Consider the following 17149-nt stretch of genomic DNA (forward strand, 5'->3'; position numbering starts at 1 on the left):
AGTCTAATAATCTAGCATAGGAAACCATCCTTGTGCCTCATCAAAGTAAAAGAAAGCATAGCTAGAGGTCTCCAATGATATCACTTGATACTCTACAAAATATCACCAAACCTAACTGATCACAAATTGCTCCATGATCTATGAATTCCTACCTACAAGTGGCCTGCTAAATCTCATGTAGTCTAACTCCAAGACATTTGACCATTTTTTGTAATCTTGTTAAGGTTTCCATGTGAATGCTACCAGCTCATCAAAAATACACTGGTAATATGTAACATCCCCACTATGAGTCTGTGGGACAAATCCTTTGTAACCAAAAATGTAGGGCTAGCTCCACTCCCATGGCTACACCCATGGTCAGGTCATAGTAATGTGCTCCCAGGACTAGATCTGCACCAGTACTACTCTACATACCTAGGACTAGCCCCCATGATAGACTATCTCATGAAGCTCATGATACATATCTTCCAATAATGTTGGCCCCTATGCCATCTTGTGCAGTCATGCAATCAAGTTTGCCACCAATCAACGCCATCCTAGTGGGAAGCCCTTTTGACCCCTATCAGTCACTAAGGACTGAGCAACTGGAGAAGATAGCAAGCTTGATAGTGGGTAATCTATACCATACTCATTAATGAATCACTCCCTACTCAGATGGTGGTCTATGATGGTAACATCCTAAAACAACTATTGCATCATAGCTTTCCCCTCTATTGGGGTCTAATCATAGTACACCTATGAAATTCAACCAAACTTAGCATCAGTATCCCTTGCATAATATCAAAATTTGCAAATCATGACAAGATCCATCAAGAATATGACTTATCAAATCATCATAGCATGGTACTCAATGAATTTGATATACATCCTCTAAAGTAATTGAGACCTCTCTAGTCAATAGATGGAAGGTATTATGCTTGTTGTACCATTGCTCAACCAATGTAGTCAGCAATTCATGGTTTTCTCGTATATGGAGCATCTATATGACCCACTACAAACCCATGGTAGATATAGTAGCATGCTCATCATCGGTCAAATTCTCCACAACATGCAACCCCACCACTTTGGGGGCTCTGATAAGAAGTGCTAGAAAAACCTTTTGCAAACATAAAACATGTCAACATTAGTACAGAATCAAAAACATGATCGTAACACAAAAATTCAATGAAAAAAATGCTAAAAAACAATCTTTACAATATATTTTCCTACATGTAGGTGATACAAAATGCTAGAAAGATATCATGTGACACTTTTTGTAAAGCAGTGCAATACAATTCTTTCATGTGATATTTAGCATTGGTGTGGATGACAAATGCATATGTCCCATACAACAAACTATAAAATAGGCATGTGATATATTTGTGTAACCAGAAGTATTATATGGTATTTTTAAAGTAACCATGCAATACTTTTAAAATATCATACAATATTTTGCATCCAAACCATCAAAACATGCAAAAAAGACCACAAAAGATTGAAAAAATGACAAAAAATTAGCCACTTACTGGTGCCTTGTAGTGGTCTAGCCAGTTCTGCAACTAGCTGTACTCAAAATAGTGTTAGTGAAGTGGAATTTTCACCAAGACCATGATGCTCTCTCAACCACTCACAAGATCTCACAAATCACAAAAAGACAAAATGATTTGAAAATGACACTAGGGCCCCTTTTATAGCTTTTGACCTCATTTTGACCTAATTTTCAAACTCCTCAAAATTACACAAAAATTGCACTCCTAGATAATTTTGACATCCTAGATCCATTTTTGGGAATGAAATCAAAATATGAGTTCATCTTGATGGTCAAAATTTTATTTTAAAATTCTACCTTCTTATGAACAGGTAGCTAACCTTCTAAGGTCTAATCTCTGAATCATTGCAGAGGCATCTTCATTTCCTCATTTCTTCATCATTCACATGCTTCATATATAATAAAATTCACCCTCTCATGTCTAAAATCATTTTTCTACTTGATTTGACCTCATTTTTATGTTGTATCCTTTGTGGTCAAATCTAGTCAAACTAGGGCATTTTATCATTTCTTAATAGTCACTTTGGTTCTAATCATTTCTCTATCATCTTAGACACTGCTATATCTTAGTTTTCTCATATCACACGTGTTTCTAGATCCCCTTACTTTATTTCAATTTTGATCCTAAGGGGGAAAACATACTCTATCATCACTCACTACAACTATCTATTTCTCAGAAGCATTTGTTTGATCTTTTGCACTTGCTCTTCATATATCTGCTTTACTAGGTGTTAGCATTCTTCTTGAATTCTAACATCATCTTTCTCCTAATGTTCAATTTTACTACTATCAGGTTGTACATTTAGGATGTGCTATCTCTTTTTGCATTTCATTCTTCAAAATTAGATGTCTATATTTATCACTGCCTACTTGGCTTTTACTTTCTTTAAAGTAATGTGTTCCCAGATCGATCACACATTAGTCAAAGAGGGGCAAATGTAATCACCCAAAAATGGTCATTTAGACTATTAGCTCTCTTCTCAGCATCTTGGCCAAATTTAATTAATCAATTACCTAGACTAAATTATTGATAATTAATTAATTTGATTATAACCTATAGTTTGACTATGCTATCTTAAGTTCATTATTTGATTAAAAGAACATGTCCCCATTTACTTAAATAAAAGACCCCATTCTTTTAACCCGCTTAAAGTGCACACATAAAATCCTTTTCTAATCTTCAAATTAAAAGAAAATAAAGGCTTTGTGACTTTTTTCTTATATGACAAGTCAACTTATATTCTATTGGTTGACTTGTGTGTGCACATGGATCACTCCTCTTTTTGAATTACATCATTGATCATCCACCATCTTCATATTGATCTCTACCATTCATATGACTTCAAAAAGGAGAGAGGTTTCCCCTTTAGAGGATCCACACTCTTGAGTATTGTTATGCTACAAATTTACTATTCAAATTCTTGAGAGCTCTTTGTGGAGAACTTCTATTTCTTGTCTACATTCTCTCATCCATGGCATTTTTAACATATAACATTCTAGCATAGTTTCATGTTAATGTAGTTTCCTTACAATAGGTTAGCTCACATAGTAATTAGTTGGACTTGTAACACTTTCATATTGTTTAGAATAGTTGCATCTAGCATTCTCATTTTAGCTTAGCTTCATCTTCCATTGCATCATTGTGGAATTCCTTGTGGACATTTGTACCCTTGCATCTTGTCTTTGGAATCTCCCATTGCATGGTTTAATAGCAAGAAGTGTATTCCTATGGCTCAACTGAGAGCGATTTTACTTGAAACACACTCTCTTGCACTCCATGGATAAGGAGTTCCAAGTTGACATCCAAGCATTTCGAATTCAATGGAATCCCTTGGATAGAAGGGTTTGGAGAGGGACTCTTTTGAGTGTACACTAACAAGGTTGGAATCTCCTAACAGGGACTCTCTATAATAAATTTTCTCATTGACTCCTAACAGGGTCTGTCTTCTAACAAGGAACTTATATATTAGAATATTATCTAATGGGTATCATCCCTACTGAGGTTTTCCCTTGGTTAGGGTTTCCCTAATTAATAAATATGGTGTTATGAGTTATCTTTGTGCATGGTTTCTATTACTATTCAACATTAGTTTATTTCTTTCTTATGCATGTTTCAAAGTAATAAATAATATCCAATTGGCAACTAAAGTTTTTAAATTACTAATTCACACCCACCTATCAGTAATTCCTATTTCTAACAATTGGTATCAGAGTGAAGTTACTTAGAAGAGGCTTAACAACTTGAGTAAGATCCCTATGGATATGGAATATTTTATGAAGAACCTTGAAGAGGCACTTGAATTAATTTATCTCCTTACTAAAGAAAGAGATAAGTTGAAGGATAGATACAAAGACTCCAAAGTATATATTGGATAATTGAAGGATAAGATTGAACATCTCAAATCCAAGATTGTATCTACTAAATTTGAAACTAATGATGATGATTATTCAAATCTAGAGATAGATTACAAGATCTTGAAGAATGAATTGAGGATTACCAATCTGAAGTTAACTTAGAGGAGTGATCCTAGAAAAGTTGAATCTTATTTGAAAATTGAGAATAAAAATCTTATAGAAAGTATAGTGAATAAGACATCTGAATTTGAAACATTGAAAGAAGATAATGAAGAACTTCATAAGTACAATAATATTGTGAAAGGTGAATTAACTCAATGCAAGAAATAACTTGAAAAGCTTTATTCTAGAAGAGAAAAGTTTGATGATTCTATGTCAATACAGAGACCTACTTATGACAAGACTGATCTTGGTTATCTATTTAAAATGTCTACACATAAACTTGAGATTAGATTAGATCCAAAAGAAAAAGATAAATCTAATGATAATATTGAATCTAGTCAATCTTGTGATAAATCTAAAGAAGTTGGAAAAGACAAGGAAGTTGAGATATTGTATGAAGCAAAGCAAGTGGAATCTCTTAAGGAAAATAGGTATGATTTTCGAGGCAAGTGTTTTTCATGCATGTAATGAAATAGGTCATATGAAAAGAGATTGTAAAAATAAGTCATTTAATCATGCTAAGGACTTTTATTGTCATAATTGTCATGGTATGGGTCATAAAGAAATTGATTAAAGGAAACCTAAATATGATAATGATATAAGGAATAGTAGAATGTTTAGAAATACTAACCTTGTAGATAGAAGAAGATCTAATGAAAGGACATTGAGGGAAGGAAGACCTTATGAAGAAATAAGATAGATCATGTGTTATAAGTGCAACAACTTTGGACACATTTCTTAGAATTGTTGTGCACCTGATGATCAGCAAAATCCTCAAGTAGAACTCTAGTATGTTAGTTATGTAACAACTTTAAACATACAACAAAGTATTACAGAATGGATAGAAACTTCAAAGATAGAAGGAACAATGGAAGAAATGATGGAAGAAACACTAAAAATGATAAAATGGACCATCAAAGGAAGTCTGGAACAAAGAAAGACAATGGGGAGAAAAAAAATGTAGTCAGTGAACTTCGAGAAGAACTCAATAAGGCATTTGTAAAAGGATTAGGCATCTCTAAAGAAAAGCTAGAAGATGATGAGATAGGACAATCGAAGTCAGTTATCAAGTTTGATTTAACTAAGTTGAATTAAACATTTACATAGCACCAAAATTTGAAACTTCATCTAGAGATCAAAATAGAGATAGTGAATTTGGAAAAAGGTGTATCAAGATAAGTTCAGACAATATCTAAGCTCTCTTGTGATTTGGAGCTTATCTAAACTAGTTATGAAGGAATTAAGAGTTACTACCATTAAGAGCAAGTCAATTCTATAGAAAAAGATGAAAACTATGTTCTTACTAAGAATTTTGTGGAGAAAAGTTTTTTGGAGTATTGTCATGATAGAAATAAGTTATGGTAAACTTTAGGTAGCATCTAAAGATTGGATAGAAGATTTTGAGTAGATATTTGATTTCTAAATGTAACTAAGAGCTTTTTTGTATTTGTGAAGTATGAAATTAATACAAGTTCAAGTTGAAGGAATAAAATGGAGTACAAACTTGATTACTACTTCATTGTGATTACATTAGAAGCATAGAGCACTTAGAAGAGACTTGACAACATGATTTCAAAGAAAACCCTATTTTTGGAAAGAGGTATTTTATCATATATCTATAGAATTTATTTGATAGAAGCATGGATATATCTATAGTTCATAATGTTTAGATTGAGGAGAGACCAAAATTGAAGGTTGTTTCCGTGAAACCCATAGAAGGAAACACTAATTTAGCATTATACATTATGCCAAACAATATACTTTATTTGGAAGATGTAGGAATTTATCTTAATAAAAAGTTTGAATCTATTGGAAGTGAGTATATCAACAAGGATATGGAATTATTCTTTAACCATGATATGACTATGAAGCCTAGATTTGAACAATTAAGAGAACTAGACTTGTTCAAATATCATTTCTATTGAGAATTGGACATAGATCATACTAAGTAGAATACATGATGGAAAACTATGGATGGAAGATAGTGTAGTTAATATTTCATCTGACCTTATTTATGAGGTAACTCATCTTAGTAAAGAAGGCGGTGTACCTATAGGTGTGAAATTGGTTAAGAAGAAGGTTGAGAGTTATACCAAAGAAATTTATAATGGAAAGGCCATGGTGATCAATACCATTAAACAAGATTATGTATGATTCCTGAGTAGAATCATTGCCTACTCCTTATGTGAAAGTTCTAAGATTGATGAATTATCAATCGAATTCATCTATGTAGCCTATAAGATATGTGTTGAGAAGGAACAAGTTAACCTCGATGAAATACTAAGAATGCAACTTCTTGAGAACCTAGAGAAAATCAAGAGGACTAAGAATGGTGTGTTTAAATTTTGGTCACTAATCAATCATTTATTCTTTCATGTACTTAAAAGATTTTCATATTTGTCAGTCACAAAGATTATGAGTAGTGAGAGATGTAAACTGAAGAAGATCATAGAAGTATGTGGAAGACATCTAGCAGATAAAATATTGGATTTTACTTATATTCAAGTAGTAGAACCTCAGGAAATATTTCTTGATCGCTTAGGTTATGAATTGAGTGATGGAAAAATAGTTGGATACATTGATTTATTATTGAAATTAGAGAAGGACCAATATGAGTATAGATTTGGAACCTATAATGAGATTATCCAATTAGCTCATCAGCTATCTTTGGAAAAAGCATCTCACAAGAATATAGAGACAATAATGAAGAAAGCCTTATCAAAGGCCTATATGAATGAGAGTGAGGTACAAGTAGTCAAACAGACTATGAAACAAGGTATGTTGAATGTGCAACCTTTGTCAATGTCTATTGTAGAGACATCTCCATAATAGAGCATTCTTTATGTAACAATATTAGATGTTCAGCCAAGTGAGCCAAAGAGGAAGTTAAAGAGATCAATGGAATCTATGACCACCAAGACAAAAAGGGTCAAGCAACAAGCCACTAGACTAAGAAAGAGACAAAAGACATTGTTGAAAATTTTTGAGTCTAGTGAAGAAGAAGATGAAGAAGAACTAGAAGTTAAATAGATAGAGAAGGTAACTACTTCTAAGTAGGCAACTTTGTTTAGATGAACAAATTTTATGACTTGTATAATAACTTTGAGAAAGATCATATTGATATCTCTACTGTGAGATACATAATAGCCAATAATCTAAAACTCAAGGATATTGATAGTTAAATTAAAGGAAAGATGAGTGAGCTAGAGTCTTTATCTAGCTAGTTACAACATCCTTCTAGTAAAATTGATTATTTTGAAGGATAAGTGACCAGTATTCATAATGATATCAAGAGACATGAACTTCAAAAGGAACAAATTTTGAAGAGAGTATTAGATTTCAGAGAGTCTATTTCTCTAAAAATATCTATTATTGAGAATAGTTGAAGGAATGTGTCAAGGCCAAGGACACTTATTCTAACATTTTATACTCCAACCTTAATGTAGTTAAGATTGCATCATATGCCTTATGTGAAATTCTCACCTCTATTGAATCAGCCAAGGATACATGGACAAAAGGTATGAACTATCTTAAGGCAAGTTTTGATGATTGCATGAAGATACTATCAGCTTAAGGTAGAAGAACAACATTTTTGACAATATTTTTTGACATTCTAACCTTTGTCATTGATGTCAAAGGGGAAGAAAATGCATAGGAAAATTATAGATTAGGTAAAGAGAAGATACAATTTTAAGATATAAAATTATATTTTTAGGGGGAGCATATGTAAGATGGACAAGTTGTAATAAATGTAATGTTACTATATTTTATTTTATTTTATTTTTTAACTTTTTTATACTTAGCCAATTTTCCCTATTTTGTTTCCATCAATGCAAAAGGAGGAGTTTGTTAACAACTAGCTAATGAAGATATTTAATTTTTGTCATTTATGGTAATGCATGATGTACATACATCAAAGCTCAGAAATAAAGATACTTAGCTTTTGGTACATAGAAAATTGTCTAATTATGAGTTTCATATACAATAGTGTATTGTTTTCTATGTAACTTGTTATTGGTGTCATATTATGACTAGCAAAATTATATGGAGATAGTATACATATTGATGATGAGGAGTATAATCTCAAAAGTCAGTACAAACTATATGAAAAATAGATATTCATGTTTTACCAATGAAACAAGACATCAGAATCAAAGGAAAGGAATTATTTTGTTTACAAAATTTAATTACTTGACCAATTAGGGCTGACATGCTAGATGTTTACTCTAAGTTGGAAAAGTATATTATGGTCTTAGTAAACCTAGCAGAAATTTATGTAAAGGCATGGTATTTATGCAAAGTAAAGTGTAGAAGTTGTGAAAGTGTTGCAAAGTATTATGATATGTGAACTTTCTATGAAAGCGATATACACAAAGTTTGAGAATCTCTTTTGTGATCTAAGATCAAGCTAAAGATCAAAGAATACACAAGAAAGAAGTGACAACATATATACTCTAGAAGACAACTTACTTGTTTGGGAAGTGAGCTTTTCGTGTAATTGGAAGTGTATGTTTGCGAAGTGGGCTCATCTTGCATCTACTGGACTACAACTCCTAAAAGGGTTGGAATCTCCTAATAGGGACTCTCTATACTAAATTTTCTCATTGAATCCTAATAGGGTCCATCCTCTAACAAGAAAATTATATATTAGTATATTATCTAGTCGGTATCATCCCTAGCGGGGTGTTCCATTGGCCAGGGTTTCCCTAGTTAACAAAATATGGTGTTATGACTTATTTTTGTGGATGCTTGATGTTACCATTCAACATTACTATATTAATTTTTATGTATGGTTCAAAGTAATAAATAATATCTAGTTGGAAACTAAAGTTTGTAAATTACTAATTCACCCCCCTCTTAGTAATTTCTATTTCTAACAAGTTTGATAAGTGAGCCACTATCAAATCTTTTAGACTCTTTGAATTTGTTCTCTTATGAGATAAGGCAAAAGAAAAACTTGGTAGTCACACCAAGTTTCAATGCTTGTGGATTGGCCTTATAGGTGTTTTAAAAAGGTATGCTTCAAATTATCCCAATGAGAATATGATACATCTAGGGGTAGCTACTTCCCATCTACAACATATTCTGTCAAACACTAAGCCAACTATAAGGCTAGACCCTTCTTGTACTTTAGGCTCTACAAAACATAGGTGGGTGTACCTATAGATTCTTTATATGGTACCAATTATTCAAAAGCATATAATGAATCTAAAAAAAAGTAGATAAAACCCTTATTTATCCTATACTCATGCAATTACAAAGATGTGTTGTAGCAAACTACAATTCTATAAAATCCACAAGCTAAGAGAGGGTAACACTTTTTAGCTCTTTAGCATGAAAGGGAAAATATTTTGATTAATGATGTTGAATATCAACACAACCCAAGTATGCAACTACAAACACATGCAATCTCCTAGTTGATCAATCCCTTATCCACTGGGCATAAGCTAAGTCAAAACATACACATGGATACCTAAGATATACTCATATATTTAGATATTTGATATATCCATTTACCTTGTAAATAGACATCTATCTACAAAAAAGCTCTCATACTTATTGTATATCCTCCTGGTGAAACCTACAACCCTATCAAGGTAAATAAGCATTTACTTGGCTCTCTATTCTAATAGAAAATCTATCCAAACATACAACCTTAAGGGATTGAAAATGGGTTTAAACTCTTTGTTCTTAAACACAAAACATTGTAGACAATGGAGGAAGGAGATGAGAATTACAATGGAACTAAGTAAATGAAGCTTTGTATTAATATCTTTGAAACCAATATATCATGATATATGCCAAAAACTCAAAATATACACAACAAATGATTGTATAATAAGGATGCTTCAACAAAAAGTACAATTACTTCTCATAACAGAGAGAAATGCTAGAGAAAATGGTATCACAGTCATGAAAGAAATTTCAACCTAAATAGAACCATCCTTTTGGTATCACAATAGTGAAAAAATGTCCAAGAAATTAGAACCCCTGTGAATGAGAGAAGAAGAAAATAAACAGATCAAAGGAAATCTCTGATCAGATCTGATGCTATCATTTGTGGACTTGAAAAGCTTTCATTTGTTGATGTAGAACAAATATGTTATATGAAATCAAAATTGTATATCGATAGCTATCAACACTTTACAAACTCCATGGATTTATTATACTAGTGATTTTTTAATCTAAGTTGATGGTAGCAAGGGCTAATTTAAAACTTAGTGGGTTAGATAAAAGGTTTTGTTTTGGTTTCACAATGCATGCCCCATTTCTCCTAGAAATAGGGACCCCTAGTAAAAGAAATTATCTTTCCCATACCCCTAGTTTAGGGTCTCAATTATTTTTGGGGCTCTACCTAAAGTTTGTGTCCTACCTAGTCCTTTTCCTTGAAAAGATTAGGTGTTAGAATTAAGTGAATGAGTTTTAAAGGTGATTTTAGTGCAGAAGGTGTGCACTAGCAAACTTAGCACATGTGTGCACCTTCTCAAGGTGTACAAATGTGCTATGTGTACAAGAGCACAATTTTCCCCTTTGGAGATGTGCATTTGTGAACATGCAAAGGTGTGTATCCCCAAAGACTGTGCTTCATCCTAGGCCTATGAAAGGTTGAGAACCCCCTTTCTTCATTATTCAACACATTCTAGCATTTGTGAGTGCACCTTCACACCATTAGAGGTGTGTTATACTCCACCAACTTGCACACACCAAAGAGACTAGTAAACAAGCATAAAGATGTGCACATGCACACTTGTCCAAGGTACACATATGCACACCTTCTCAAGGTGTACACATGCACACCCTTTTCATACAAAGAAAAGGACCTAAGCTAATGGGGTGCACATGCTCACCTTTTCAAGGTGCACATGTGCACACCATTTTTTGAAACCTTAACCCTTGAACTAGCAGAGTCAACTAACCACCCCTTAAGCAAAAGCACAAATGAAATGTGTGTAGTAGTGCACATGTTCATGTACACACTCCACAAGGGTGTGCAGTTGTAGAGGTGTTCCACTATGCACTTAACAATCATCTAATGGTTATTTAGTGCACCTAGCACAACTATCAAGGTGCACAATGTGCACTAAACTACATATTAGAAGCTAAAAGATGGTTTTTGATTGGTTTTGCTAGGGTTTAGGGTTCTAGGTCTAATTTTTTGGTAATTAGAGTTTGGTAGAGGTTGAATTTAAAATTTTTGGACTAACATGTTTTTTTGGTGTAGATAAAATGTCTTCCTCATCATCCTCAATTGTAGAGAAGTGGGCTCCAAAACTAGTTTTTTTCAATTTTCAAGGTACACCAAACAAACCACACTTTCAAGATGCACATTTATATATTAGAGATACTAAGTTGGGACATATAGACTAGAACACAATCTTGGTACTTTACAAAAAGACTAAGAAGAGGTCCCCAATAGTCTCAGTACTTATCATATTAGGCTTGGTTAATGCAACCTCACATCTCACAATAGTACAATATTTAGAGCTTGGCATGGCCTTGATAGAGAATTATGTGTCAAAAGAAAGAGTTGTGAAGTGTATAACAAGGGATATAGTCCTAGACTTAAGACTGAGGAACATTGAAAAACTTTTCCATGTCCTAAGAGCTGATCAATATGTGAAAATCACCTATGATCAAGCAGAAAGATGCTATATAGATAATGAAAAGGAAGCTACAAAGATCATACAATCTTCATTCTTGATTGATAGAACACCGATGAGATGAAGAATAGGAAAGGTAGATATTACTAGAGGATATATGAAGAATGATATTAGATATTCCATTGTACTTATGAGTAGAGTCATGGGTCTACCGGCAGTAGGGCATCTCAATATCTAGATGGTACATTTCATAGAGGCCATTAAAAAAAAAAATAATGCCAATGGATTGTGCCACAATACTAAATGAAAACTTAGATGAGGAGTTGGTAGGAGTCAAATCTAACCCCAATTTCTACATGACATCATACTTGGTGTATTTACTAGTAGCAAGGACAACTGATTATCTAGGACTCTTCAAAAGGGGAAGCATGTAAGATGCTAATGCATGGCCTTATGTGGTGTAGCCCTAATTAGTAAAGAAGAAGCTGTTAGATTAGAGAAAAGAATACTTGATAGTGAATGATGCCTTCATTTTTGCAATCATCTAATTTATAGAGGGTGATTATGCCAAAAGGATGTAAGTAGAGGTAGCAACAAGGATTTGAAAAATTGGCACCTACTACATATAATTCACAAAATTCACTTACCTAAGAGTAGTAGGTACAATTGTGAATCCAAAGAAGCTCCCAAGATATCCATTAGATAGGCTCATCTTATTGAAGATTTCAAGACAACTCACATTTGCATATGATAGAGTGAGTAAACAACATAAGAAAACATGGGTATGGCCCATTACTATATGTCCATTTGAAGTAATATAGAAGTGGGATATCGTGACCTTTGATGTAGAATGGGATCAATATTCCTTGCAAGATTACAACTCCCCTCATTAATTTTTTGATAATATTGGCAAAGTTCAACTTTTGGGAGGAAAGCAATTTGTTCATGAAGATGCAGTAGAAGATCATTTGATGAATGTGATAGATGACTCTGATATCTAAATCAGGGATTACTGTAGGATGAATCTATATTTAATAGGAAGCACCTTGAAGATAAAGATCCCACTAAAGGTTGTCTAGCAAGACATTTAAGAGGTCTTAGACCCATTATATAATCATGTTGAGATATTTTATTGGCCAATCATGAATGTGTTAGGATTAACCTCAAATAGAAATAACAACTACATGCAAATATAACCAATACCAAAAAATATTAGATTGCATAAAAGAGAATGCAAGGTACTAAGATTTAATGTGGTTCACCCAATCCTTGGGCTATGTTTGCCAACAACAAGTCCAATATTATTATTATCCATTGATTATAACCTAATTACAATCCATAATCCCTTACAATTCAACACTATCGCAAGAAGCTACAATATCACCATTCATCATGAAATTCCTAACCCTAAAGCTTTTTATACAAGCTTTTTCTGCTTACAAAATTAGGGCTAGAATAATAGAAAAATAGTAGTCGATGCTTTTTACAATATAAGGGAATTTTTATCTTTAGAGGCGCTACCCCCAAAAACCCCCATAGGGGCATTACCCCTTGACCCCAACATTTACTATGATATGGAGTGCACTTGGGGTGTTGCTCTTGACCCTATCTTGGGGACACTGCCCCCAAACACCCATAGAAATAATATGGGGAGAAAACCATGCTGAATAAACCTTTGAGTCTAATTAGGCTTCATATCACAACAATATCCCACTTGGAGAGTGATCAAACTCCACAAAAATAACCTCCCACTTGGAGACTAATCATAGCACTACTAAACCTCTAACTTCCACTTGAATATAGCAAACCACCTTGGACTTTTTTGTTCATTTATCCTATTCAATCAAGAAGACCAACCAAAGCTAAAGAGGAATTTAGCTTCTCTCTTGTCGCTACCTTTGTAAACATATCCACTAAATTTTCATTTGTATGTATCTTCTCTAGCTTCAACTGTCCATCACCCAAAACTAATTGAATGAAATAGTACCACAACTGAATGTGTTTTGTCTTTGAATACAGAGCTAAATTATTTGCAAGATGAATGGCACCATGCTATTTGTAAACAAATAATTATCCTTCTATGGATTTCCCAATTCTTCCAAGAAGAACTAAATCCATATCATCTCCTTGGCTACCTTTGTAGTAGCAACATACTCTACCTCTATAGTGGATAAACCATTAACCTTTTGTAATCTAGAAACCCAACTCGCGATTGCCCCACCAATAGTAAATACATAACCTATAGTACTCCACCTGTTATCAATATGCCCTACCAAATATGAGTCAACATAGCCCTTTAAATTAGTATTAGAGCCCCCAAACTATAAACACTTACTAGATGTACCTCTCAAATATCTAAGAATCAATTTTACTACATTCTAATGCTCAATTCCTAGATGACTCATATACTTGCTAACAACTCCCACAACATGTGCAATATCTAACCTAGTACATACCATGACATACATCAAGCTTCCTACAACTAAAGCATAAGGTACCTTAGACATCTTGTCCTCCTCTTCTTATGTCTTGGGACACATCTCCTTAGTCAACTTCAAATGACTAGGTAAAGGTGTACTGACAACTTTAGCATTCTCCATACAAAAATGTTGCAACACCTTCACAATATAATCATCCTGAGATAATATCAGTTTACTATTCTTCCTATCTCTATAAATCTTCATACCATGGATTTTTTTTACTACCCCAAAATCCTTCATAGAAAATGAATCTGCTAACTGTTCTTTTAACCCCTTAATGTGATCCATGTTAGACCTAGCTACAATCATATCATCAACATATAAACATAAAATAATGTAGTTGTCATTATCCAACCTCTTAAAATAAAAAAATGTTCTTAATGACACCTACTATATCCATGCTCATGCATAAACTAGTCAAATTTTAGATACCAATTCCGAGGTGCTTGCTTCAAACCATACAAACTTTTCTTCAATCTAGATACTAAGTTTTCCCTAGCTTTGACCTCAAATCCCTATGGTTGTGCCATATATATCTATTTTCATTCAAATCACCATGAACTAAGGTCTTTTTAACATCAAGCTACTCCAAGTACAAGTCTTAAGTAGCCACAATACTTAAAACAGAGTGAATACAAGTCATTTTAACAACAAGAGACAATATCTCATCAAAATCAATGCCCTTTTTTTGTGCAAATCCTTTTACAACTAACCTAGCTTTAAATATTTTCTTACTCCATCCTCTTATTTCAACCTGTAAACCCATTTATTCTATAAGGTCCTTTTACCTATAGGCAACCTACATAAATCTAATGTCTTATTTTCCAGCAAAGAGTCCATTTCTTCTTTCATTGTAGACTCCCACTAAATCTTTGTATCCACTTGCATAACTTCATCATAACATTTAGGTTCACCAACATCAGTAAGTAAAATAGAATACAAGGAAGGAGAAAATCTTTCTAGAGGTCTACTCATCCTTGTTGACTATCTAACATTCATTATAGTGTGTGGTATTTGTTATTCCTGTTGTTGCACATCATGAGGAATTATTGGAACATCATGCTTTAGAATATCATCCAACACTACATAATCATTTTATTTCTTCTTTCGTTACTCAAATAGATCTTTGTACAACACTTTCTCATTGAATATGACATCCCTACTTCTTATAATTTTATGATTTTAAAAATCTCAAAGCCTATAACCAAATTCATTAATGCCATATCCAAAAAATACACATTAATTTGACTTAATTTCCAATTTGGTTCTATTTTCAGAATTGATATAAGCAAATGCTTCACAACTGAAGGTTTTGAAAAAAGAATAACTATCCTTCTTACCAATCTATGCTTCTTCTGGAATACCACAATCCAAGGGAGTAGAGGGACCTTTATTAATCAAATACATAGTAGTATTAACAAGTTCCACCCACATTTTTAAGAGAAACACTATATGCAACCTCATTCTCCTTGCACACTCCATTATAGTCTTATTCATGCATTCAACAACCCCATTTTCCCGTGGAGTCCTTGGAATAGTTTTTTGTCTATGACTACCATTAGTAGAGAAATAATCTTCAAATTCTTGATTTCAATACTCACCACCATTATTAGATCTGAGACATTTTAATTTCTTTCTAGTCTCATTTTCAACCAAGCATTTCCATTTCTTAAAAGTTTGAAATACATCATATTCTATCTAAGGAAATAAAGCCATACTTATCTAATTGTATCATCAATAATTGTAACATAATAATGAGAGCCACCAAGGGAAGATATTTGAGCTAGTTCCCATACATCTATATGCACAAAATCTAATTTCTCACTTTTATTTTCCTTCCTATTCTTCACAAAACTCACTCTCTTTTGTTTTCCATACACACAACTTTCATAGAAATCCATATTAACACATTTTAGTCTTGGTAAAACTTTCTTTGAATGGAGTACTTTCATACCTTTCTCACTCATGTGCCAAATTTTTTTGTGCCACAACACTGTATCAGAATCTACAGTAACAATTTGTTCTCTCTGCTCAACTACAATAACTATTCTTGAATATTCATTTTTCTTTGAATCAATCAAAGTTGAAGGAATAGTATGACCTATACAAAGATATAAGGTGCCTTCTTTCACACCTTTTGCTACTACAAGGGAACCTTTTTGAACCCTTCCAATTTTTATCATTAAAAGTAAGTACACAACCCTCATCATCAAGTTGACTTGCTGAAGTTAAATTCCTACTTAGCCTTGAAACATGTCTAACTAATGTAGTAGCCAATGATTTGCATTCTACAACTTAATCTTAACTTTTCCCTTTTCAACAATCTGGTAGGGTTCATTATCCCCCAAATAAGCCCAAAATCCCCTTGGACATAATCAATGAAATAATCTCTATGAAGTTTAGCATGAAATGAAGCAACATAATCTAAAACCCATGAATCATCAACATTTTCTAAACATAGAAGCAAAGCATCCACTTCAGATTTGTTACTTGCCACATTTACCTCCTTGTTTCCTTCTAGTTTATCTCCTTCATTATTCTTTTGAGTCTACAAATCTTTCTTCTTATGCCCTGATTTTCCATAGTATGAGAAATCTCTTGGTCCTCTGGATTGAGACCTCTTGCCTTTTGGCTTTCCTCTTGATTTCCCACAATTTCTAAAATTATTTCCTCTCTCCATTTTTCTTCCTCTACTTTGTGCTTTCAAAGTACTTTCTCATGTAGATCCAGGTGAGGTTTTCTTATGAGTTTCCTCCCTCAAAATATACTGATCACATAATCATATTTTAGGGTATTAGATCCATAAATAGAACTACTTACAACTATTACCAAGCCATTCCAATTTTTAGGCAAAGAACATAAAATCAAGGGAGCCCTAATTTCGTCATCAAAATTAATACACATAGAAGATAACTAACTAGTAGTAGTATTAAACTCATTTAAACAATTTGCAATAGATCCACCTTTTTCCATTTCAATATTAAATAATTTTTTCATGAGAAATACCTTACTTGAAGTGATGG

The sequence above is a fragment of the Cupressus sempervirens genome, chromosome 5, assembly GCF_028749045.1.
Source record: "Cupressus sempervirens isolate cs-2001-9-10 chromosome 5, ASM2874904v1, whole genome shotgun sequence".
In the NCBI taxonomy this organism is placed as follows: Eukaryota; Viridiplantae; Streptophyta; class Pinopsida; order Cupressales; family Cupressaceae; genus Cupressus; species Cupressus sempervirens.